General features: G+C 47.1%; 1 protein-coding gene across 11 annotated transcripts in view; it reads left to right on the top strand.

Annotated features, from left to right (window-relative positions):
* LPP (LIM domain containing preferred translocation partner in lipoma) overlaps nt 1-24,055 on the top strand; it is a 318,754-nt gene that overhangs the window by 1,226 nt on the left and 293,473 nt on the right. For 5 of the 11 annotated variants that reach the window (XM_064721323.1, XM_064721321.1, XM_064721320.1 and 2 more), the window contains exons 1-2: nt 5,052-5,190; nt 20,530-20,635. The gene's annotated coding sequence lies outside the window, so the exon portion shown is untranslated. Of the gene's footprint in view, nt 1-1,603; nt 1,724-5,051; nt 5,191-13,464; nt 13,572-20,529; nt 20,636-24,055 lie in introns of those variants that run through there. The other 6 variants (XM_064721315.1, XM_064721322.1, XM_064721313.1 and 3 more) reach the window with 4 other exon arrangements.

The following is a 24,055-nucleotide window of genomic DNA, read 5'->3' as shown; positions in this document are numbered from 1 at the left end:
CTCACCAAGTAATGAGAGAAATGGGATATTTAGAAAAGTATGGGAACATGCAAAACTGGAGAAGAGGACACAGCATTTCATCTCTATGTTAATAATGTGGCTGTCTTCTTGCTGAAAAATGTTGGCCGCTGTCCTGTGTGTAGTTCAGCCTGCTGTGCACCAGGACAGTTTAGGGATGTAGGGGACTTTCTAATTATTCCCCACCGTTGCTGAAGCAGGACTGGCCCATACAAGGCTAAATAATACTCTGTGATTTCCCTTGGGAAATATGTGTGTCTATGGATAAAGATTTATTGTTGAAAATTACTCTCTGTCTCTTGGCTTGGTCTGTCTTACCCTGCCCACCCTATGACCTTACAGCCTATTGCTCCTAAATTTATTAGCTCTGTTATTCCCCTATTTCAATTGTTTAGCCTTTGTTGGAGGATTTTTCCCTGCGGGATGGGCTATCAGCAGCTCATGGTGTGTGTGGTGGCCACAGAACCACCTGTCAGCAAGCTCCTACCCTCCCTGTCAAACCCTGCCTTTAACTTTGTTACGATGCAGGCGCTGCTAGTGGGCCCTTCGGGCTTGTTGCCGTTGTTCCATAGATGGTTTTCCTTTAATTGTTTTTTTCAGGTTTTCTTTTTTCACTTGGCTCAGCTTGTGTGGGCTGGGAAAACCTGCCAGATCAGGGACACCTGGGTCCAGCAGAGTAGCAGCAGTAAGTTGCCATCAGTGATGGTCCTGTAGAGAGATGCTGTGTAGTGGTGGCAGACCTGCTTCCCAAAAGTTGCTCCCACTGTGTGTGTAGCGTGGCCGTGGGCACATTGACTGTGTGTGTCCCGTGTTGCCAGCGGTCCTGGTTGGTGGCATGCAGCCCTTGCATGCTGTCTGGGTAAGCTCCAGGTTGGAAATGAAAGACATGTCCTGGAAAATGAAGCTAGAGCTGTCTCATTCAAGTTTCTTTAGGTGCAGCTCCAAGCTGCTCTGAATTGCTGATGTTCAGTCTCCATGGTGCCTGGATCAGTGAGAATTGCTGCTTTTCTTGCTGTACAGCTGTCTCTGTCTTGCCAGCCCTGGTTGCCTGGTGTGGTTGGTACTGGTGGGGCAGAGATGCTGGTATTGAGCTGGGAGAGAAACTCCAATTCCTGTTTCACAGAGGTGAGATTTTTACCTTTGGAACATATTTGTTCCGAAGAGATCAGCCTGGTTATCAGGGCAGGGTGCTGGTGAGCTTGCCCATCTCAGTGTGGGTTCCAGCTCTGTGAATCCTTTCTCTTATTAGTGTTTGGTGGAGAGTCACCCAGCTTTAGGGGATAAAAGTATTGAATGATGTCTGTGATGTGCGGTTGTGAAACAGGAAAAACAGGCAAAAGCCTGGTTCTGCACTGGCGAGTCAGAAGTGATATTTGGGTCTTGGGAATTGTGGTTAGTTTACCTGTCTTGTCTCCTGGAAATTTGCAGAGTACATTGTATTGCCAAGTTGGATTCCCCTGAGAAACACCTTCAGCTGTGCTGCATTAGTGAGGTAATGGGCACAATGAGGAACCGGTGCAGTGTAATTCAAGCTTTCAAGCAGTGTAATGGCAGATTCGGGTGTGTATCCCTTGCTAAAGCACTTGTTTCTCTAGGATGTTCAGGGATGAAGCTCCAGAGCTGGGCTAGTGAGTTTTGCAAGGTACCTCATAGTGTTGGTTGCAATCTCACGGGAGCTTGAGTGCTTTTACATATATTATCATCGGTATGTATTTTTAATTGTAACTTCTAGTAAGAGTTATGGTGTGGGGGTTCATGTTTAGAGACACCATTCTGTTTTGAAGCCTGGCTGTTGCCTTGTTTGTTAAAATCATCTGCCTTACTATAAAACTTAAGCAATACTCTTGTGATCAGTCAAACTTCGTGTATGCAGTTTTGGAGAGGGATAGTAAGAATGGCTGGGAGCTGGAAAACTTGAGAGAGTTTTATGAGCAGTGTCAGATCACTCCTGCTAGAAGGACACAGGTTAGAAGGGTGTCAGAGAAACAGTGAGTGCTGTGGAAAAGGGATGTCTATTCCTCTGTAAAAATGAAAACCAAGGTGAAAGTGGTCGATTCAAAATGAAGAAAGTGCTTTTCAGTGTAACTGATGGTGGCATTTATCATGCAGAATGTTGTTGAGGACAAGTTTAGCCAAGTCTGAAAAGAAGATGAGATGATTGTATGAGTGTCAGATACATTGAGAGTTGTACCCAGTTTGTGCTGGTGCCCATTGTATCATAAACATCTAATTGGAAAGAAGAGACAGTTTCATGTAGGTTTCCATGAAGCATCTCTGGCTGACACTACTAGATAGACACAGATAGAGAAAAGCAGTAGCTTGGGTGGATGACAAATTGTTCCAAGAACAGTTTCCGTGTGTCTGTGGAAACAAATACCCTCAGGGTGCCCGCAGTGGTTTCTCTATTGCTCTGCCCATCGTGGTTGTGTGAACAGTACATTCTCAGTGGCTTTTTGTTGCTCCTCAAGCTTCTGAAGGCCTGACCCACACAGCTCTTTCTCCTGCTGAGCTCTTGTCTCCCTGACATGGCTTTGAGAAACACTTGCCCACTCTGCTCTGTCTGGCCCCAGATGCTGGGTTCCACCTTTAACTGATTGTCCAGGCTCTGGTGTGCTCTGTGGCAGCTCTGCTAAGCTGGAGCTAAGTCCCTCTGAATACATGGAGAGGTTTTAAAGATGGCATCAGGATGATGGAGAAATAGACACTGGCCAAGAGTAGGTCCCATACAAATCAGGATATTCTATGATTCTTTAGATATGTGTGTGCTTTTTAGGTACTTTGTTTTTGATGGGGAGAAACCTTCAGGCAAGTAAGATGAACACAGAGTCCATGTGACCCAGCAGAAGTCTGTGATTCAGTGACTGTGTTTGCTGTGTGCACATGTGAATGTGACAGTGATGCTCCTGTCTGCAAGACAAGGTCCTCCACAGCCAGTCTTTCACCCCAGCAGCTTCCTCATCTCCCTTTGCTCTCACTCTTGTATCAGTGTAGTTCTGTGGAAAGCTAGGGAGATTACTGCAATTGCAGCCAGAGCAGAGGAGGAACGAGCAAAGGAGATGGAAACCATAAATTATGAAAGGATGTAGGTTATCTGATGCACAGATTCACAAGGAACAATGCCTTTAAAGAGTGTGGGTTTTACATAGGAAAATATTTGAAATAACTTTACAAACAAGGGTTCCAGAGGAGGGATTGGAGGGAAGGTCTTGTGTTTGGTGTCCATGTGTGTATTGGAGGAGAGAATCAGTAAAGTTTGAAGAACTTAGTGTTTTCTCTTTCTGATTTAGGAAGCTCTTTGTTTTGCAAAATAGAAACAAACAGAGAAAAGAAAACAACAAATCAAACCGAAAACCACAGACCAGAAAAAAACCCCACAAAACATTAAAGCTTTTGAGAGCTTATGCCTGCCTGAGAAGCAGAGTTTAACAGGGTTGCTTCTTTTCATTCATCCTGCTCCTGGGCATGGCAGGCCATGTGGGGCTGGCAGTGTTTTCCAGTCCAAACATGAAAATAACTAAAACCCGTTACCCACACTTAATCATTGCAATTAAGGTTATCGGCAGAGACGACTCAGTGGAGATTCTGTTTTGATCTCCAAGAGCTGGTTTCGATCAGGTTCTGAGCAACTGCAAGAGCTGGCATGAAAATGATCTTTTTTTAAGTCACTGTCAGCAAGTCTCTGTCATTTTAGACTGTCAGTATCTGTTGTTGGGATCTGTGGGTGACAGTGACACACACGTGTGAGTCAGAAGAACTCCCAAACTATCACAATATGCTCAGGGAAGGAAAACAAACATCGGTGGAGTTGTGGGCTGCTGATAACCTTTTCTTAGACAATGTTATAAGCTTTGGAGTGTTGCAGGCTGTTAGGATATTTTCTGTTGCCCTTGATGGCATAAGGGAACCCTGGAGTACTGTGATTCCTCAGCAAACCCATAAACACTTAGGTTGGATTTGGGGCAGAGAGGGATGCATGAGGGTCTCTGGCTTATGCCAGTTTTGTTGCTGGGTCCATCAGCCCTCTTTGGGGTTTGCAGATCTGGCTGGGAGGGATCCTGTCTTGTGCCTTAGAGAGTTTATGCACACGAGCACCCTCTAAGTAGGTGTCATTCAGCTCCCAGCTGCCTTCCTCCCCTTGCTCCTGCTGCTCAGTGATGTTTCAAAGCAGGAAAACTTCCGCCAAATCTTGGATGATTGTGCTGCCAGTGGAATAGTTAGTTGAGATTTAATATGGCCATTATCTTTAGGTAATAAAGTATCAGCTAACTTGCCATAACTATCTTGTTTAATGTCTATTAAAAGCCCCACATACTTCACTCACTGGGTGAAATTTAATAGAAGTTCATCTAAGCATTTACTGCTTATTTAATTTTAAAATAAGTTGATGTCCATGACTGGAGTAACAGGCACTAAGGATTTAATTAACATTTAGTAAACTGCCCTGTTACCTCTGAATTGTGCAGTCAGGTCTTGTTTATGCATCAATTTGTAACTACCCTCTCCTTTTTTTATTTTCTTTTTTTTTTTTTTTGCCATTTGATCTCATTGCGGGGAGCTGGAGTCATCTTCTATTCTCCCTCTGCTCCTGATCTCTTCTCACATGGAGAGGCTGTGTCAGGGCTGTGGGCTGGAATACTGCCGAGGAGCCGGGACCCAGCTGCTCAGTTGTGAGACCAGCCCAGACAGCTGGGCAAGGGCAGGTGGGATGGAGGAGACTGAATTGGCAGGTTGTCCCACAGGCCTTGAAAAGGGATCTGTGGAGCCCCATGGGCTGGGTAGGATTGCACTGTGTGGTGGGTTAGAAATGGTCCACCTTCAAACCTTCCCTTAAACTGGGCTCTGTTATGTTTAAATATTTCCTGTAGAGCTTTTTCAGTGGTGTGGCTGCTGCATGGAATTCAGTGGAGGGACAGAATGTAAGAAAATAGTGGAGAAGGTAATCTCACACCTGAGGAGTTGCAGCTGTACTAATCACCAAAGATTAGGAACAGGCCTGCCCTTAACAGGCCACAGCTGTGTCCAATAAGATGAGTGCCACAAAAGAGTGGGTTAGCTGGGTGAAGAGGGGAGCTGGAGTTTGTTGGTTGTGGTGTGAAGAAGTCAGTGCTGCAAGGAGCTGCCCATGAGAAATCAACAAGAAAGTATGGAACTTTTGCAATTAGATAGCAAGAGGTGAGGTTTGCTTTTTGGACAGAGAATGTTGGGGTGTTGTTACAGGTGACTTCTGGTATGTCCTGCTGCAGAGGCTGTGGTGGTTGTAGCCCAGCTGGGGTGGTTTCTGTGTCAGTAACGTGCATGAGCATTTTCAGCGTGCTGTGTGCACGTACCCTAAGGAGATCTCTGTTTCAGCAGTTTATTACCTCACCTTAACAGATTTGAATTACTCCACTTAGTGAGGCATGAATGAAAGCAAGGAGTCTCCCAGATAGTGCAGGCAGCAGCGGCTGGGCTGGTAGAGTGATTGAATTAGCAGCTGATAAGTGGTTGTAGCTCCAGCTGCTGCATCATCATTGCCTCACTAGCCTGGGTGTCAGTGCAGTTCCTGTTCAAGCTCTTTGCTGAGGGACATCAGCTGGCTTGGATTTGACACGCCTTGTTGTTTGAGATAGGGACTTGATTTGCTTATCGTGGGTTTGGGCAAACCTTGAGAGATACTTCAAGGTATTAGTGTGGGCAAGACAAACCTATAATCTGGATAGCCCCAGAAAAAAATGGGTAGTGATTGTGGCAGCCACGTGGGAAACCTGTAGTTGTTAAAAGAACGGTGTTAAAGTTGCAAAGTCCGAGTGCTCCAAAGCTATGAAATGCCAGAATGAAGGTCATTGAAACCCTAATTTCAGCCTCCCCTGCAATTGGATTTTATGATATACCACTTAATTGCCAGAGCACCTACTCTTTGTGCCCAGAGTGGAAGGTGATACTTAATGAGCATCTATTCAGTTGCTTTTCTCTTTGTGCAGTGTGTGGCCCCAAGCCTTGTTTACCATGTACTGTTCAAATTTGAGACAGAATGCAGAGTTATTAATTTTCTTTTGTGCTTTTCTGGAGCACTCTTTGCTCTTTCATTGGAGCACTTTGGAAGTTGGAGAAACTATTTTTGTAGTGCCTTCCCAATGTAAAGGAAAATTATTCTTGCCTTTTTACTGGTGGGACACTGAGGCTTGAAGAGGCATGTAACTAGCTGTCTCACATCACCCTTGACTCTGAAATCTTGGAGTAAAAAGGAGTTGGACCAGGGTTATTCTCTTAAGTGTGCAGTCATAACTGATAATAACGCAAAGGAATGATTGGGAAGAATTGTTTGTAATTACAGACTGAAGTTAACATCTTTTCTGCTCAACTCTGGAGATTACTCTGAACTGTTCCTTGCACTTATGCTTATCTTCTCCTATATTTCCTGCTGTACCTGCCTCTTATGCATGATCATCATTATCTTTGAGTGGGGGCAAAGCCTGTACTTACCTTACTAATAATGAGTATTAAAATACCTAGCTTAGTGTGGAAGCTGTTCTTTGCCTCTGGTATTTGGAGGCTAGAGCAGCTTAATGCTGTTGGAACTGAAATGTGGTGGTGAGGAGGTCCAGAAATGAGCCACAGAGATGGTTAAGGCCCAGGGGGTTTATATGTATAAAAACATCTTTCAAGGAGTAGAAGTAATGAGGACTTCACATCATCTGCTCGATGCTTCCTCAATGACTTGTTTTACCATGTAAAGTGTGACTGACATTTGTCAGGGTTGGAGCTTCTTTTAAAGCTTCAGTTGAAGCTTCTTTTAAAGCTTATTTATCACTTCTGATCCTGCAGGCTATTTTTTTGGAGAACGAGAATTATGCCTTCCTTAGCACAGTTTAACTTTGGTGCTTTTTCAGAGATTCCATTTCTTTTTCAAGTTCCTTGGGATGCAGAGCTGAGCTTGGAAAACACGACATTGCATCTTTGCCATTTAAGGAGGTCTTGGTGAACCTTCTGCATAGTAAGTTTGAAATTCAAGTGTATGAGTAATCCAGCTGAACTCTGCAGTTACTTGTGTGCCTGAAGATAAGCAAGTGTTTTATCACTGTCCTGTACCCAAATCCTAACCTGTTCCCAAGGCAGATGGATGGGGAACAACAAAGTGCAGTAGAGTTAAAGTTACTGGGGAGATGTCAGGCTTCTCTCCTACTGTAGCATGCAGAGTGACCAGAGCCTCACTACAGTGAAGAGTCAGCCTTATACAGAGCAGGAGGTCCTACTGTTAGTGGTGCAGACATCTGCAGACTTTTAGCAGTGGCATTAAATGAAGGACCTTGGGGCAGAAGCATATTTTGGAAATTAGGAATGATGCCTTGGACACTGCATTGCTGCAGGAATGAGCGCGGGGCTCTTGGCTTGTAGGTCCTCTTTGAGTGTCTCCCTCTGCATCTGAGGTTTGGGAATGTTGCCAGAGCAGCAGGTGGACTTAAAACAATATAAATGAGCATGTCTTTCTAAAGCACTGCACCCACCCAGGTCCTTGAAGTGCCTGGGTGAAAGGATGGCAGCTCACAGAGTGCCTGTGTGTCTCCTTCTGTGGCTTGGCAAGGCATGTTTTGCTCTGTTGTGTGGGAGAACTGGGAACTTGGGGTGTGTGGAGGCTGGGGAAGTCAGTTGAGAAATTTTTAAGGACTACATCGTACGTAGCCTGAGAGAAGGAGCTGTAAGAGCAGAGCTCGTTGCCTTACTACGCACGAGGATCCCTGCAGGGTGTGTTCATTTATAAGTCATTCTGGATGGAGTTAGTTACTCCATGCCCTCGTTGCACACACAGCCTACAGGCAGTGTGTTGTGGGCACTGTTCCTACAGCTGGGTATCAGATTTCTCTGAGGATGCAGGGCAGGTGGCTTGATATCACCTCACCTTTGCACTGCGGGGTGTATTGCTGTTCTGTGCTGTGCCCTGGGGTAGGACAGAGGGGGTTGTTCCAGTGTGTTGCAGTGATCACCTGTGCTGCTTGTCCCCGCCCTGTCTGGGATCAGGCCACTCTCTGGGCTCTCGTACTGAGATCCACGTCACCCTGCTTCCCTGGATGCCGTGGCCTCAGCCTCCAATCTGCTTTCATTTGAGCACCTGAGGTGGTGTGTCAGGTCTTGGGTTATGCCATGAAGTGCCAGAAGTCCAAGTGAAAGTGATCTGCTCCAGCTTTGTTGGCTTCAGGACTCCATGTGTTGGTGTTCCCCGTCCCTTGAAGTGCAGTGAGGCACAAGCAACCTGATGGGTTTTTGCAAGAACTCTTGATAAATTTCTCATGTCTCAGGTGATCTGATTCATGCCTGATTAAGGGTGTGCCCACTTTCATGGGTGGAGCTGGATGTGCAAAGTAACTGTGTTATCAGAAAGTCACTGGCTCATCTCATTTAGTTTCAACTCCCTTGGCAGAGGTACCTGCTAAAGTGGGAATATATTTTGTGTGTTTTAGTTGTGTAAATTCTACCTGATGTAGAATGAAAGTGATTCCAGGTGCTTTTGACCTCCAGAAGGACAAGACCTATCCATCTTAGAAAGACATGAGTAATTCTGGGTATGGTACTGCTATATTCCTGGGTTCCTTTTGTCCTTTGTTTTTTGTTTCCATATCCCATAGCCAAGATTTTCTTGTGTTGTCCATATCTCCAAATTTGACCAGTAGCATCTTGGGGTGGGCCTGGCACTTGTTTTGCTACCTGGAGGAGAGTTGTGAGTCTGGCAAACAGTGTGCATCAGATTCCTGTGAAGGCAAGCACAGAGCACAAGCTGCACCCATGAGTGATGTCTGGGTCTGAGGAGGTCCTGCCCTGGGAGATGAAGAATGCTGAGAGAAGACCAGAATGATTGACTTGTGAACATAGTGACTGATTATGAGCAAAGATCAAAAAGATGTAAAAAGTGCTTGTTCGCAGATTGTGACTAAGATAAAGACCTGGTAAGTATTGAAATGTGTGGAGGAAAGGGAAGCAGTAGCTTCTGACAGAGAGCAGAGCTGTACATGTAGGATTTGCAACTTGATGCAAAGCAATTCTGGGTCATGGGAATGTATGGCTGCTGTGGCTCTGCCACTGATGTCCCTGTAACAAATGTGCACAGTTCAATCTGAACCCACCTGGGCTCTTGCTGTCCTTCCTGGGGAGTTCATCTCCCCCATGGCTGTTTATTGCTGCAGTTTCTGAGCTGTGCATACTCGCTGTCTCATTCCTCAGCCCTTACTCACAGGAGGCCACTGTGTGAGGGAGGGACACCCAAGAGAAACATAAAACTTGTAAAGTCCCTTGCCACGAGGAATTTGGGTAGTGATCAGCTGCAGCTGGGTGTTGGGGAGCCTGCTGGAGGTCTGTGGGCTGAGGGTGTGATCTGCAGCGCTCCAGAGCGTGGGATGAGCTTGGGGGAAGGTGGTTTTCCCCTACAAAGGGCAACCCCCCTCTGGGAGCTCCTGGTAGAGCTGTGCTGGCCCAGCCTGTTAGCAAAAGTCAGTTGTGCATTTGGATGGGGTAAAGTGGAGGAGGGGAGCAGTATGACTCACTGAAGTTACCAGCGACCAGAAGTAGGCTGTAAGCTATAGGGGACACCTCGTGCCTCCATGCTAAAGCAGTGAAATGTGTCAGGGGAGATGCAGCCCTATGTGCAAATACAGTGTGTGGGTTTGGGTTTTGGTCCAGCATTCCCAGCCATAAATAGGCCAGCCCCTTCCTTACACTAGCGTTTGTGTGTGCTTCTCAAACACGAACCAGCTAATCCCAACAGATGTTTGGCAGCCTCCAGAGCCCATAAGGAAGTTAAATATCATTGCACTTTGCTAGAGAGATGCCCAGGATTCCAGTAACACCTGCTAGAGGATCCCATTGGAGCTGAGTGTGTTGGTGGCTGTGTGGGCTCAGCTCAGCAGGGCACCTGCTGCTGTTGCCTCAGGCTGCTCTGCCACTGTGTGAGGGCTGCCTGGGCTTCCACTGACATCAAAGACACAGCTTCCTTTGGTTGGTGAGGGAGAATGGGATTTAGCAATATGTTTATACACTCCCACTTTATTACAGTCTAGTTGAAAGGACAGAGCTGTGGGTTTTGTTTGCTGCCTGCCTTTGTCCATGTGTTGACGTGTCCACCTCCATAGGGGTTGTGTGTAAAGTCCTGGTTGGACTGTATCCTTTGCTTGAGTTCCTCTCTTTCCCCAACTGTCAACATTTAGTTGCAAGCTTTAACACCTCTGAGAACAATAAAGTGGTGATTTATTCTGGAGTTGTCTTTGGACTCTCCAGTTTGTGATTCAAGAAGTCTTCAAGAAGTACTGAGGATCATATTCATTTCTGCTGCTCTCTCTTTCTGCTCTGGCTGGGTGACTGTCCTGATTTTTAGACAGTGTTGTAATTGTAAAGCTCTAAGTGAAGTGCTTGGGACAGCAGTAGGATAGTTGTGGATTACTAATGGATCAAGCACTTTCCTTAGGTGTTTCCTCAGTCAGTTCTTCATCAGTCTCCATGAAATATAAATGATGGCACTGAATACCTGCATGTAGTTAAAACTTCCTGGAGTCTCCTCAGGGCACAGACCTCACCAGATTTTGCCATTCAGCACCTCAAGGACAAGTCTTGGGTGTCTTCTGTGATGACAGGGGCTGTGGGCTGCTTGTCCTGTCTGTCCTTGCTCTGAACCTGCTGCAGTCCCTTCGCTGCACCAAGTGTGTGTGTCTGACTCCAGCCAGCCCGTGCTGCCAGTGGCTGCTGCCCAGCCATTTTCTCTGCATTAGTTTAATTGAGTGAGGAGCTTGCAGGAGCAGCTATTCATTCCCCTGGTAACTGTGCTTGACAATCAGGAGTTATTTTGGGGGTGAAGGACTGGTACAGATTTGTTTACCTTGGTTGGGGATCCATAACCCCTAATAGTTTCTTGCTCATAGGAGCCAAGTGGACTTGGTTTGCTGCTAATTAAAAGCCAAAAGGGTATGTAGTCTTTTCCAAAATAATTACCATCTTTGGTGAACAGAGCAAAACTATGCTGACTTCCTATTTGTGTCCAAACCCCTTGCTTGTGTGCGTGTTACTTTGCACTGGCCCTGATGCATGGGAGGGCCCCGTCAGGCCAGCAGCTCCATCCTGGTGCACAGGGAATTTGTGCTTGAATCCTTTGTCTGCTGTTGGACCAAAGGATAACTATAGAAGAAGCACAGGGTTGTTAAAAATGTTATGAAGTTAATAATTGCATTTGGGATCGAGAATGTGTTTTCTTGGTCGGAAGCCATTAAAGGCGATAGAAGTGAATGTGTGTACCCTGTGTGCCAGAGCGTGTTTTTATCTTGGCTTTTGAGGGCTAAAAACCAACAAGAAGGAAAAAAAAGGTTTTGAATGTGTGTGTGTGCTGACTACCAGGAACCTCAGTTCTTAGATAGTTTAGTTTCTACCAGTAATTGGTTTCAGCTATACATCAGCTTTGATTCATGAGTCGAAGTGGGCCTGCTGTTGCAGTGGAAGATGCCTCCTTTCCTTTCTGTTTGCCCAGTCTCTGCTTCTGTCAAGTTTTTGCCTTGGCAGGACTGTACCTGCAGCAGGAAGGGGTCAGAGGGTCTTCTGCTTTTTCAGCTGGTTCTGTGTCCATGCAAGTGTTTGTGCTCTTTCTGTGCAAATTGGAGGGTTGTCTGATGGCACTGCTGGGTTGAGGGCTGAAAGATGTCCAGTCCAAAGTGGCTGGGCTCCCTGGAAGCAGGCCTCGAGCTCTGCAACTGCTCTTTGCTCTGTGTGAGAAAAGCAGAAGCACGTCTCCAGCCTTCTGTTTATCCTGACCATTACCTCATGGTGGGGTTTGTGCCTCTGAGCTCCAGCTGGGGTGGGAGGAATGGCTGTCCGGGCAGCAGTCAGTGCTGAAAATCCATCCTCTCAAAGGAATGGTGCCAGGGTGGGCCAGAATGTCTCAGGACTAGGTTCAGAGGCTGGGACAGGATCAGCTCCGTTCATAATGCTCTGGAAATGGATGTGTTTGACCTGCTGTAGAGGCTGGTGATGGCAGCTGTGCCCGCTCCTCTGCAATGCCCCTGTTTGCTTTTGCACCCTGGGTACAAAAGTGAGTTGTGTTCACTTTGCACAGGGAGCATTCCCAAAATTGCTGTGCTCTGCTGTGGCATGTGCAGGGAGCAGCAAAGGGGCTGTTATTTTCTTAATCTGCCTGTTTGATGAGGCAGTATCTGGCTGTGCCCTTAGCAACGGGTTTTTTAATGCAGATCAAGTCTCCTGTTTTAATTGACTAAGAAAAAAGAACTTGAAGAGGGTATGAACCCATGACCTTGAGATAAATAGTTTCTTATTGAGTTCCTGAGCCCCTAAGCCGCCCCCTCTTGTGAGAGTAGCATGGTTTAATCAAAGGTCATAGGCTTTGTTGCCTCTGAACGCCTCAGAAAAAGAGGGTGACATGAGAGAGTTCTCCCTGGTCCTCTGTGACTGCAGTCATTTTTGGCCTGTCAAGTTCCCTTTGAGCTTGCTGTGCTTGTCCTCTGTTCCTGGGTGATGGCTCTCTTGACCTTCTATGGTCTCTGTGAATGCTGATAAAGACCTGGTGGTCAGGTCAGCTGTGTTACTGGGGGTTGGAACTATATATATGGTGGCTATGGGCAAATGGCTTTTGCAAGGCTGCTGTGAGCTACTGTGTGCAACATGCAGATTCACAGCCCTGATAGGACATGGCCTTTGCTTGCCAGCTCTTCCCACACTGCTCCCACGCGTGTCTCCTGTTTCTAGGCTGAAGGCCAAGTGTGGTATCTCACACACTGCTGTGTGGTCAGTCTTGGCATGTGCTGACTTGTGCTTGGCCGTTGATGCCTAAGATGTTGCAGCTGATCACAAAGGTCCCCCCTCATTTTATTCTGTGTTTCCTTCTTGGGTGGTGACCAAGTCTATGGGTGATATGTCTGTACCTCTTGTGAGAGGAGCAGTATTAGTCTGTCTTTCTGTCTCCTCCTCTGCCTTCTGTTTTCCCAACTGCAGTCACTAATGCTCCTTGAGTCTGGCTGATGGCTGTCATGGAGCTGGTCTTGCTTGCACATTGGATGCTGATTTCCTTTATTCTCTGCCAATTCTGCTTTTGAAAGTACAGTCTGGCAAGTCCTGGAGAGATCTTTGCCTCCAAAAGCTTCCGCGGTTCCCTTCTGTTTTTCCCCATCACCGAGTAAAAAATAAAAACACTTGGCTTGGTAACAAATACTGGCTTCAAATGCTGGCGACAAAATTCCTGCTGACAAGCTTAGTATGGTGGGGTAGGAGTAGGTGAAGACAGGTGTGATGGTTGTGTTATGCTGTGAGGTGCTCCTGTGAATCACACAGCGAGACAGAAGGATGTTGAAGAGCCCTTTGCTGGTCTCGAGAGGTTTGTACCTTCGGTGTGATGTTGCGATCGCGTGCTGTAGCGAATGTTTTGAGTAAGTAGATCTGAACTCTTCTGGAATACAGCACCCAGGTGTAGCAGGTTGGAGGATATCATGTGGAAAACTCTTGGAAGAACGGAGAAAATTAGTAGCCAAGAAAACTTTGTGCTGAGAAGCCATCAGGTACATGAGAAGAAGTGTGATCTCTCCCTGTGAGCACTGGTGAGTTCCAGTAGGGCTGCTGGGAGATGTGTAATTGCTAACTTTGCCACTTTGCAAATCATCAACTTCTTTCTTTTCACTCAGAAACAGGAATGCAGACAAAGGGAACCGAATCACAGAGGTTCAGGGATGCAATTTTGTAGTAATTATTGGTGCTCTAGGCAAATAATAAAGGAAATATAGTGAAAGTTCAGTGTGTTTACTTCTCCAGGTCAAGGTACAATGCCATGGAAGGTCTCAATCCTTTTCATCATCTATTTTTAAGGAGAGTAAAGAAGTGACAATACTTGCCCTTACTGTGCTGAAAAGTTTTGTGATAAATCAGTCTCCTTTTACACACAATTAATTAAGCCCCTTTGGTGGGAGAATATTCCACAGAATTCTCATGGAAGTCTGTGAGTGCTGGTTCTCTTGCACAAGGTGGTGAAGGGGTATCCAAGCTCCGCCACCTTCCCTTTTCTTGTGCCCAAGTCCCAGCTGGTAGGATGGGAACATGTATAGGGCTGGGTGCTTGACAGCCATGTGCTGTCCCCACTCTGACACTTTTTGGGGGAGCAAGTCCTTTCCTGTCAGGCAGGGGAAGTGCATGGAGCTGTGTGTCATCCTGCAGGCAGATCACCAGCTCGCTGTGCTGGATAGATGGGTGTTGGGCAGCTGTGCTGTGGGACAGCAGAGCTGGGGTGTTGGGATTGCCTTTCCTTCCCCTTGCTGTGCTGCTGTGAGTGCAGGAGACCCTCTCATGCTCCTTTGTTCTGGTTATTAGTGTGAGGCTGGGGTTTGCACACCCCAGGGCTGGTGGTGGTGGTGATGTTCAGATGTCCTTTGGGGAAGGAGAGGGGCAGCAGTTTTGTCTGCAGTGAAGGCCCAGGGCTCTGTGTGATGGTCACAGCAGGCTGTCACCCACAGCAAAGTAAAGGGCAGCGCCTTTGCCATTGTCCCTCCCCTGGAGTGGAACTCTCTGGGAGCTGCCCAGTTTCTCCATCACATGGAGGAAAAGCAGAGCTTCAAGTACTGCCCCTACTATTTGTTTCTTTTTTTATTCCTTTGGCATAAGGGCCAAATTCAGTCAGGAGTCTGGCTTCAAGCAGAAGTGAGGGCAATTTAGGAACTAAACCAGCCTTTTAATGTATCTTCTGCATGTCTCAGTCCCCATCTATGATGGAGGCACTCTCTTGTTCAGAAGGCAGATGCATACACAGACATCTCTGGCCCTCGTGCTTTTCAGATGCAATAAGAGCAGGTATTACGGCTTCTCAGAATTGCTCCAGAAATTTTTATCTATATTTGGAATAAATGGGTCCTTTCTCAAAATTGAGCTTTCTGAGGGAAATGTCAGTTTGCAACTCATTTCTTGTAAAAAAAAAAAAAAACCTTGGATTTTTTCCTATTATCCTGTTTGTGATTGTAAAAATATTTGTTGAAAACAGAAATATTTTTATGAGGTGCAGTCAGTGGTGAGGCTGCTCCACATGCTGCTGGGTGGTTGCCACATGACCACGTTTACCTGGGCCTTTCTGCCCCATCCAAGCTTTTTCCTTTTTTTCTTGAAGGAATAAGCTTCTTTGGCCTCTCCCAGCAGCTCTTTGGAAAGGGGAGCAGCAACACTGAGAAAGTTTTGGTTTTTTGTAGTTTATTTTTAGTACATGCTCATCCTACCTGGAGGTATTTGTTTTAAGTCTGAGATGGGGGCTGGCCAGTCCTGGACTTGAATACTTCTGATATTAAGGTATGAAGGTGAAAAGAGATGGTTAGTGCTTGAAGGGGCAAACATTTCTTAACCAGAGGGATTTACTGATCCTGATTGATTCTGCTTTTTTAAACATCTCTATGTATTATAATGTTTTCAAAAATACCAAGTCTGACCACGTGGGCACAGGAGTGTGGAATCCAGTTGTCTGCCAGCTATTTGTTACTATTTTCAAATGATCTGGCAAAAAATGTAAGCCTTGAACAGGAAGACTGTCTGGTCATGAAGGCTCCAAGTTTTAAAAGTTTCTTTTACAAATGGCTTGAAGGACCATGATAAGAGAGCCTGCCATGCTGCCAAGGGTTTCATTGTGGTGGCAGCATGGCAGGCCCTTTTCTCTGCCTTCAGATTTTAGCCATTTAAAACCAAAATGGTTAAGGGAACATTAAGCTTTACTATAAAACATTACAATAAACCCCTTAGACTGGGCACAGCAAACATGTGCCACCTCTACCCTAGGGGATTTCAGCTTAAAAGCAGGCTGCAGAGACCCTGGGCTGGGCTCCTGCCTTGGGGCACAGCCCTGCTCTGCTCTCTGTGCTCCTGAGCACTCTGTATGCTTTTCTTGACCAAGCACCTTAAACACAAGAGGTGTATTAGGGCACTGTTCTGCTGGAGCTGCCTGGGGAGGATGGCCATTCCTTGGGGAGTGAGGGAATGGCATCTTTCATATTTTGGGTTGAGAAACGTTATCTGTTGTTTGAAACCCAGGCTCTGTGGTACTCTGATACTGCATGATCTATTGTCCTTCTTTGATCAAGAAGCTGGGGTGAGAGTGAGAAAGTGAAGCGCCCCCCTCTTGCTCAGGGTGTCTCTGATCAGGCTTAGTGAAATGCAGGCAGCAAACAGTGAGGGAAAAAATAAAAATGAAAATAAAACTCACTGAGGCTGTTTTGAAAATCTTCCAGTAAGCTGGGAGAGTGTGAGCAGTGTGAGGTCAGTAGTCTGTGCTTGAAAGTACAGGATCCAATCCTGGTGTCGGTTACAGACATGTAAATCACAGGCAGTGCTGCTGGCAGTGGCAGGAGCTGCTGAAAGGCTGCTCCAGCATGGGACCTGCAGGCTTTCTGGCACAGACAAGCTGATTCTTCTCGTTCCTTAGCCACTCTCTTTTTCTAGCTGTCCTTGGGCATTTAAAATAACAGCAGTGCAGCATGGCTGGTCCTGCTTTTGGGTTGGTTCCTGGCCATTGTGGCCCAGTGGCTCCAGCTCAGGGTGGCTCCTGGCTGCTGGGATGCCATAGGTAGAGGTGTATCACAGCTGTTTAGATCTGTTCTGCTCCAAATGATCTTTTCATTTCCTATAATACACCAATCTCTGGGGCCGCTGGATGCCATCCCTTCAGTGGAAGTTGGATCCCATCCCTTCTGTGCTGAAGTATTCTCTTTTCCCCCCGTTCTCCTAACTCATTTTCCCCCTCTTGTTTTAGTCACGTTTAATGAATGCCAGGACAAACCTGAAGTCAAATGGGACTGCAAAGACGAAAATATATATCCTGGTCCCAACGCCTGCTGTGCACTGCTGGAGGACCTTGGGGCTCCCTTGGGGCAATGCTTTTAGCACCAGGCTCTGCACCCTGCAGCACACAGGGACTTCCAGGGAGTTGGCTCCCTTATTGGGAGCTCATTGTCCCCACCCAAGCTGATGGTCTGTGCTGTCAGGATCAGCTTTCCTCCAGGACGAGAGCTGGACCAGGCGCTCGGAAGTGATAAGCCCCATTACAGCTAATTTTGACACATGGGGTTATGGTGGGATTGGAAGCAGCTCTGTCCTCAGTGCTGTCTAGGAGGGGTGTGTGCTTCCTTGCAGACTGCAACCATTCACAGAGTCCCTGCTTTTCACCAGCACAGGATCTGACACCCCAAAAGGCAGCAGCCGGGCTGTTTGTGTTGGTGATTCCCTGAGCAGGTGCTGTGCTGGCAGCAGAGCAGGGGAAACACTTCCCCAGCTTTTGTTGTCTTGTGTGATCCTTTCATTAGATAACTTCAGCAGTGTACTGTTGAATCGAGCAGTTTAATTTTAATCCATGAAACCTGAGAAGCACAGATGCTAACACAGAAAGCTGTTAGGACCAGATCCTGCACGTGTCACTGTCCCAGTGTAGAAAGATGGGTACCTGTCTGTGTATGGCTGTGTTCAGGTGTAAAGCTACCAATGCTTATAAGCTGAATTTTAAGTCAGAGCTGGACTCCAAATTGAGGTTTGCGTGAAAGGGGTCTGATTTTTCCAATGTGTGAGAATGTGGAGATCTCAGACAGCTCCCTCAGTGCTTGCAGTGGCCAGAGTGCCTGAGGGTCAGGGCTCTGGCAGTGGAGGAGATAACGTGAGAGTTCTGAGTTGGGGAACTTCGGCCAGCAAATAACACATATATTGGCACAGAGTGGGAAAGACGTAAAAAGACATATGTCAGAGCAGGGCAGGCTTTTAAGTGGTTTTCATTTAAAGTGAAAAGGTCAGATTGAATGAAGTTGGCATCTGGGGAACTGTTCATGCACCTGCCAATCAAAGGGGGGGTACCCATGTCAGTTTGTGCTGATGGGTGACTGGCTGAGAGCTTGTCTGTGTTTAAAAATTGGTGACTGGAACAGTTAAAATGACAATTTTCCTTGTGGCTGTCAGGTTGAGCCATCTGCTTCTTGAAGGAATGGAACAAAGGATCCCAGCACGAGGCCGCTTTATCCCACTTCAACTGGTGTTTGCACTTGGGCTTCAACAAGTACAGCTATGCTGATATAAATATAATAATAGTAATAAATAGACTCTAAATATTGGTAACACTTTCAAGTGTAAAGGAGATTAAAAGTGAATGCAGCTTTTGAGTAGTCAGAAAAACAGATGCCATTCAAACCAAGCTGTTTTGGGAGAAGTGTAATTAGCTGAAGTCATTTTCACTGGTAGATTTTCATTAATAGGGACTGTGGTGTCGTGTTACTTCTATTTCTACATGGCCACTGTGGAGTTATATTAGGGGTGCCTGTTTTTCTGAAAGTGCTGACTTCTGCTCTTTAAAACTTGGAATTATTGCAGAGGTTTTTCCACTGTCCATTCCTGAAAAATCCGAAAAATCTAAGAAAACTTAAGCAATAACACAGGACTGATTCTTAAATTCAGGCCTTGTAAACTACTGGTTTTAGATTTAAATCTGCAAACAGAAAAAGTTGCTTTCTGTACTTGTGTGTTAAGTTCATATTTATTTTTTTTCTTGAGAAACATTGATTCTTACTGTCAGTAATCCAGCATCACTATTGTCAGCCAGTGAGTGAATGAACTTCTTCTGATCATTTTGTCTTTAATGGAGTAGTCTGATAGACTGGCTTGGGTGAGTATTGCTGTGGATGTGCTGCCAGGATAGAGTGCCTAATTTGCTGCTGGTTTCACAGCAAGTTTTCAGCTGGATGCCTCAAGGAGGGTATGTGGTGTCCTGCTCACCTTGCTGCAGGAACCCAGTCACAGGTGACAGGGACAGCTGATGTGGGAAGCAAAGCCAGGGAGATGCAGTTCGACTGGCCAAATCCTATCACTGATCTTGTAAACGTTTTGTGAGTTAAACCTGGTGAGAGACAATCCTGAACCAAGATTTTTTTAAACAAAGGTGGAGTTCCAAGAAGTGTTGTCTTACCTGGAGCTCCTGGAGGGGTTGTTGTGAGTTGAACTGAAATAGTGTTGGAATCAGAGGGGAGTGTTGTTGTCTCCTGCCTTTGCAGATAAGAGTGAAGGGCATTTTGCCAGGAGCCTGTGGGAAGCACCTAAATTGTAACTCTACATCATTTTAAAATGAAAAGTAAACATGCACAACCATAATATTTGCTTGTTCTTGTCTCCTCGTTGATGGATGGAGAGAAATTGCTCTTTGGCTGAGTTCATCAGCAGTAAACCTCTGCAGTTACTCATCTTCATCCCTGCAGTGAGAGGGAGAGGCCATTGGAATTTCCGGTTGGTTTTCTCCTTATAACACCTTAGGGGAGCTCTGATGGTCCTGGGGACTTTCAAACCTGCTCATCCCTGTGGTGAATCAGGGCTGGGTGCCAGCACAGGGACCGTGGGACTGAGCTGGGCCAGAATGAAGCTCAGTGTGCTCTTGTGGTGTTGGCACAATGGACTTGTGCCCTCTGCTTGGGAGAGGCAAAAGCCCTGCCCCTCTCCTGAATGTTGTAGCCTCAGACATTGCATGGGGGACAAGGGGTGTTGGAAGGGCAGGAAGCCATCTCACTGTGTCACAGGGAGAAGGGGCTTGGACCATGAGCCACCAACACATTTTGCTCCTTGTGTGTTGTAGATTTGTGGGCTCACGTGCACCATCATGAACAGCACAGGTACAACCAACAAGTCTGAACTGAGTTTTTCCATAGTGACAGCAGCAAATAGCAGAAACTTTCTTTGCTGAGCTGCAATGACAAGCTTGTGCTTGTCATGGTTAGAGATAGGGCATTAGAGTGACCAGGATGTGGCTGGGACGGGATGCTGGCCAGGGGCTGATGGCGACAGGAAGGAGTGCGTGCTTCAGATGCTGCTGGTCTCTGTGGGATGCACCCTGACATGTGTCCTGGCATGTCCTGTGCCACGTGGCCTGGTTGTCCCCTCTGCTCTGTCTTCATCATCTGCAGAAGGGGAATGCACAACGTTGAGTAGGTTGTGCTCTCTCACCATGAGAAGGTGGTGCCTGCTTCTCAGCTTCAGGAAAGGGCGAGATAGTCCCCACTGGGAATTGTACAGAGCTCCAGAGGGAAAAGGCTGTGCTGAGGGGGAGGGCTGCTGGTGTAGCTCTGCTCACAGTAATGGTAACCCCATGAGCTTCAAAATGCCTTAAATGGCGCCTTCTAGCTCCCTCACTCTGCCCAAGGCCAGAGAAGAATGATGTGGTTCACCCTGTACTCTTCTTTTATGCCTCATTTGGTATCTCTCTATCCCTTTCCCTTCTTAATGGCATTAAGAGCAGTAAAGGAGCAGTGACTTGAGGAGGTGTGAGTTGTTGGCCAGACTCTGGCAGCTGACATTTCTGGTCATTGCTGGTCACTGGCCCAGTTCAGGGTAGTGGGTCTTGCTTTTGGGGGTGCTGAAAGGAGTCCAGGAGTATGGACATTTCTTCTTGAGAAAGCTAGGAAAGAAAATGCTGTATTTCCCAGGAATTGTGTGGGTTAAACTGCTGGCTTTGGAGACAGGCTGTTTGGGAAGCCCATCCAGTGTGCATTACTCAAGTCTCTCTCTTTTCAGGACTGGGAAAGAAACCCAGAGTCGTGAGTTTGGTGGAGTCCTGCGTGTTTCCAAACGCCCTGCTCTGAGTTCATCCCACCAGTAAGGCTGTGCAGCGTGAGGACTGGTATGTAAGCAAAATTCACAGGTACAGGGGACAAGAAGGCTTTTCTGACAGTGGCACCTTGATCATGGCTCTCAAAGTTTGGAGGGAGAGTGGGATCACTGGAAAATACAAGACAAGCTGATGATTCCCTGGTGGTGCTTGCACCCAGAGGCTTTGGTTGGGAAGGGCTCAGCAGTGAGAGGCTGTGAATGTCCAGGAGTCATCCCAGGCTGTGGTGCTGAGGCTTTAGACACGCTCTGTGGAGAGATGTGTGGTGTCACAGCACGCACAGAGAGGCAACGTGGGGGTAATGACAAATGCACCCAGCAGAAATGCATACACACACAGACACAGGCTGTGCAAGTGTGGGCACATGGAAACAAAGATGGCAATGCATATATAGTATATACTATACAGTGGCATATGAGAGCTCGGGGGTGTATATACCAAATGTCTGTATATACTATATATGGCGATTAAAGAATGCATATGCATTCATGTTCTCTTTTTTTCTTTCTGTCTCTTCTGTCTTTCTGTGGAGCTGTTGCAAAACTACCAGATTCAACCTCCTGGGGAGCCTTTCTGGCCAAGGTTTTACAAGCCAGCACCTGCTTTGCCTGCCTGACTTCTTTCTATATTTATTCCTCTGCACCCGGTTTTTGCCGTTGCCTGTGGAACTGTCACAAACATTTGTGCTGGCTTTTGACTGCACAGGACTTCAGCTTGCAAGTCCTAAACCTGCCTTTGTGCATGGTAGGGGAGCAGGCATTCGTGTGCATGGTTGTGCATCTGTATGTCTGAGCATCCCTGGTCCTTGCTGTCTGCATTACATGGCCTGTGTCCCTGTGATTCTGCAGCAGTCCCTCTGTTCTCTGCCCCTTCAAGATGTTTTTATGAATCAAATATTCTCAGTCATCCTGCTTATGTAATTTGTAATCTTTCATTTAAATTAGCCACCTGTGACCCAGTGGCTGCTTTATAATGATCTGTACTGCTGTGCAGGAGGCTTAAGTCAGGTTTTATCCCCAGACCCCCAAGGTTTCACTTCCCAAGCTTACTCCTGTGGCAAGGACAAGGATTTGTGTTGCCATGTAGCAGGGAACTCCTGGTTAGGCTGTGGTTGGACATGGATGTGTCCATCCCTCTGCTTTCCCTCCTCTGTGTTGTTTGGGGTGGGAGGTGTTCTGAAGCAGAGTTGCTGAACACAAGTGCTTAGGTGCCTCTGTTTAAAGTGAGCACAGTAGCAAGAGAAGTGTAAAGCCATTTCAGCTGGGAAAAGGAGGGGAGATCCTAGTGCTGTCCTGGGGAAAGTCAAGCTGGGGGAGTAGCCATAGTGTGGGTCTCCCATCAGCAAGTGCAGCCTGAAGAGCCATGTGCTTGTTCCTGGTTTGATGGGTATAACTTGCACACACTGGAGAGCAGTGCTGGGCTGCCTGCCAGGAGCTGGGGAATGGCTTGGCCTCGTCTGCGCAGGTCCCTGTGCTCCCACCGGTTCTTAACAGCTCTCCTCACTGCTGAAATGGGAGTCCCTCTAAGGTCACAAAGAAGTGTTAGTCCCAGGTTTCAACCCCAGGAGCCATCAAACGTACCCTGCCTGATCCTTCTTCCAAGGCAGAGGCAGTGTGAGCAGCCCTCCTTCCCTGGGTTTGGTGTCCCTGTTCCCACCATGTGTGCCACTGCAGCCTGCATTCCTCTCCCATTCCGTAAGCCCTCTGCCTCTCACGCTGACACAGCTAATATTTCTCTGCTGGCAGGGCAAGCAAGGTGGTGGCATTTAACTCTTAGGGAGAACTTTGATCTGTTCAACTCTGGTGGGACACCAGAGCTGTAAGGACTGGTGTGTGCCTGTGATGGGGTTTTTGCTCTTCCAGGTGTTCCCCATCCCTTTTCTGCTGCAAAACTTGAATCAGAGTTGGTAAAACCTGCACAAACCTGACACTTTTTACATTGGTTTTGTGAGTATCCTCCTGTTTCTGACCATGGAGAAATCTCCAGGTGACCCTGCTGCTGGCTGTGGCACACAGCTCCTTTGGGAGGTTTAGGGGGGCTTTTGAAAAAATAATTAATCAGCTACCCATGGAGAGCCAGTCCCAGCCTGCAATGCACTGTGGTTGTCCTGGTGTACCACTTAGTGCCACTTGGACTGTTGACTCTTTAGAGCTGCCTTTATGACCACCAGTGTAATGAACGTGTGCTGGTGCTGCCTGGCAAGGTTGATTTTTTTGCAGTGGTAGTGATGGATCACTGAGTTAAATGTGGGTGTATTCTAAAAGGCAGAGAACTTTGTTACCTTTTAAAGCAACGGTTTAAATGTTTTCTGTCACCTGTGGGTGCTAAACTCTTGTTGCCACGGGCCCAGACCACTGCTCAGTTCCTGGAGGTAATTGCAGAGCCTCTGTCGCTGCAGGATTTCAGCTCCTCCCGAAGCCTGTGCCTCAGTACCAGTGAAAGCCAGATGTACTGTAATGTTGCTTTTTTACAGTTTGTTTTGGCCATACATGGGCAGAGTCAGCTCTGGAATTCCTTCCCTATAAATTCAATAGCATCTTGTGGGTGGTGCTGGGGAATCACTCTGGTCTGGTTGGCTTGCCTGGCCTCGGCAGCCTGTTTGCCTTGAAAATGTCCTGCTGTGCACATTCCTGAGAGGCTGCCTGCCCCAGGAGCCGTGACTGCAGCTACCAGGGGGCTGCTGGCCCGTGCTGGCAGGCAGAGACAGCTCCTGCTGCCTGCAGGTCAGCCTTTGCTGCTGAGGACTGATGCTTGGGGCAGTGCTGGCATGGGGATGTTGCTCTGGTGTGCATGCAGGCTCTGCAGGAGTAGTTATGCCTTCTAAGAAAACTGCCTCTTAATCTTGGTTTGTGTGTTTGAGCATTGACACTCAAGTCCCTTTTCCAGGGGTGGGAAGGCTGAGTGTTCCCCAGTTCCCACCTGACATGGGATACAGAGCTGTGTGTTCCAGCAGGGATTGATGGGTGCTGCCATCCTGGGGCTCCTGGTACCTGCAGGGATCTTGTCTTGTCCTTCAGTTTGTGCCTTTCTGCAGTGCTATCTTTTGTTTTTATGGGTTTTTTTTTCCATAATGCAAGTTCAAATACATGCTCTTCATAAAGCACTAGCTTGATGAGCCAGCTCAGGGGAGATTTCCCTGTGCCAGGTGAGCAGCCAGTGTGGGATGTGGTGTGACTGATGGCTGGGCCTGCCTTTTCTGGGCCAAGCTGATGTTGTTATAACCACAGCCTGAATCTGCCTATTTGCCTTCAGAGAACACTAAAAAGTAGTTCTAGGAGGTTTTCTGTGGTGAGATGAGGTGTGAAAGAGAGGTTTGGTGCAGGGGTTGAGCAGCAACTACTCCTGGGGTTGCTCCCGTTGAATCTTCCTGTGCATCCCTGGGAGGGGACAGAGATGCAGTGTCACCCATCATGCCAGGAGCCTCTGAAGCAC

Source organism: Zonotrichia leucophrys, chromosome 9 (genome assembly GCF_028769735.1).
Source record: "Zonotrichia leucophrys gambelii isolate GWCS_2022_RI chromosome 9, RI_Zleu_2.0, whole genome shotgun sequence".
NCBI lineage: Eukaryota > Metazoa > Chordata > Aves > Passeriformes > Passerellidae > Zonotrichia > Zonotrichia leucophrys.
This window is presented reverse-complemented; position numbering and strand designations above follow the sequence as displayed.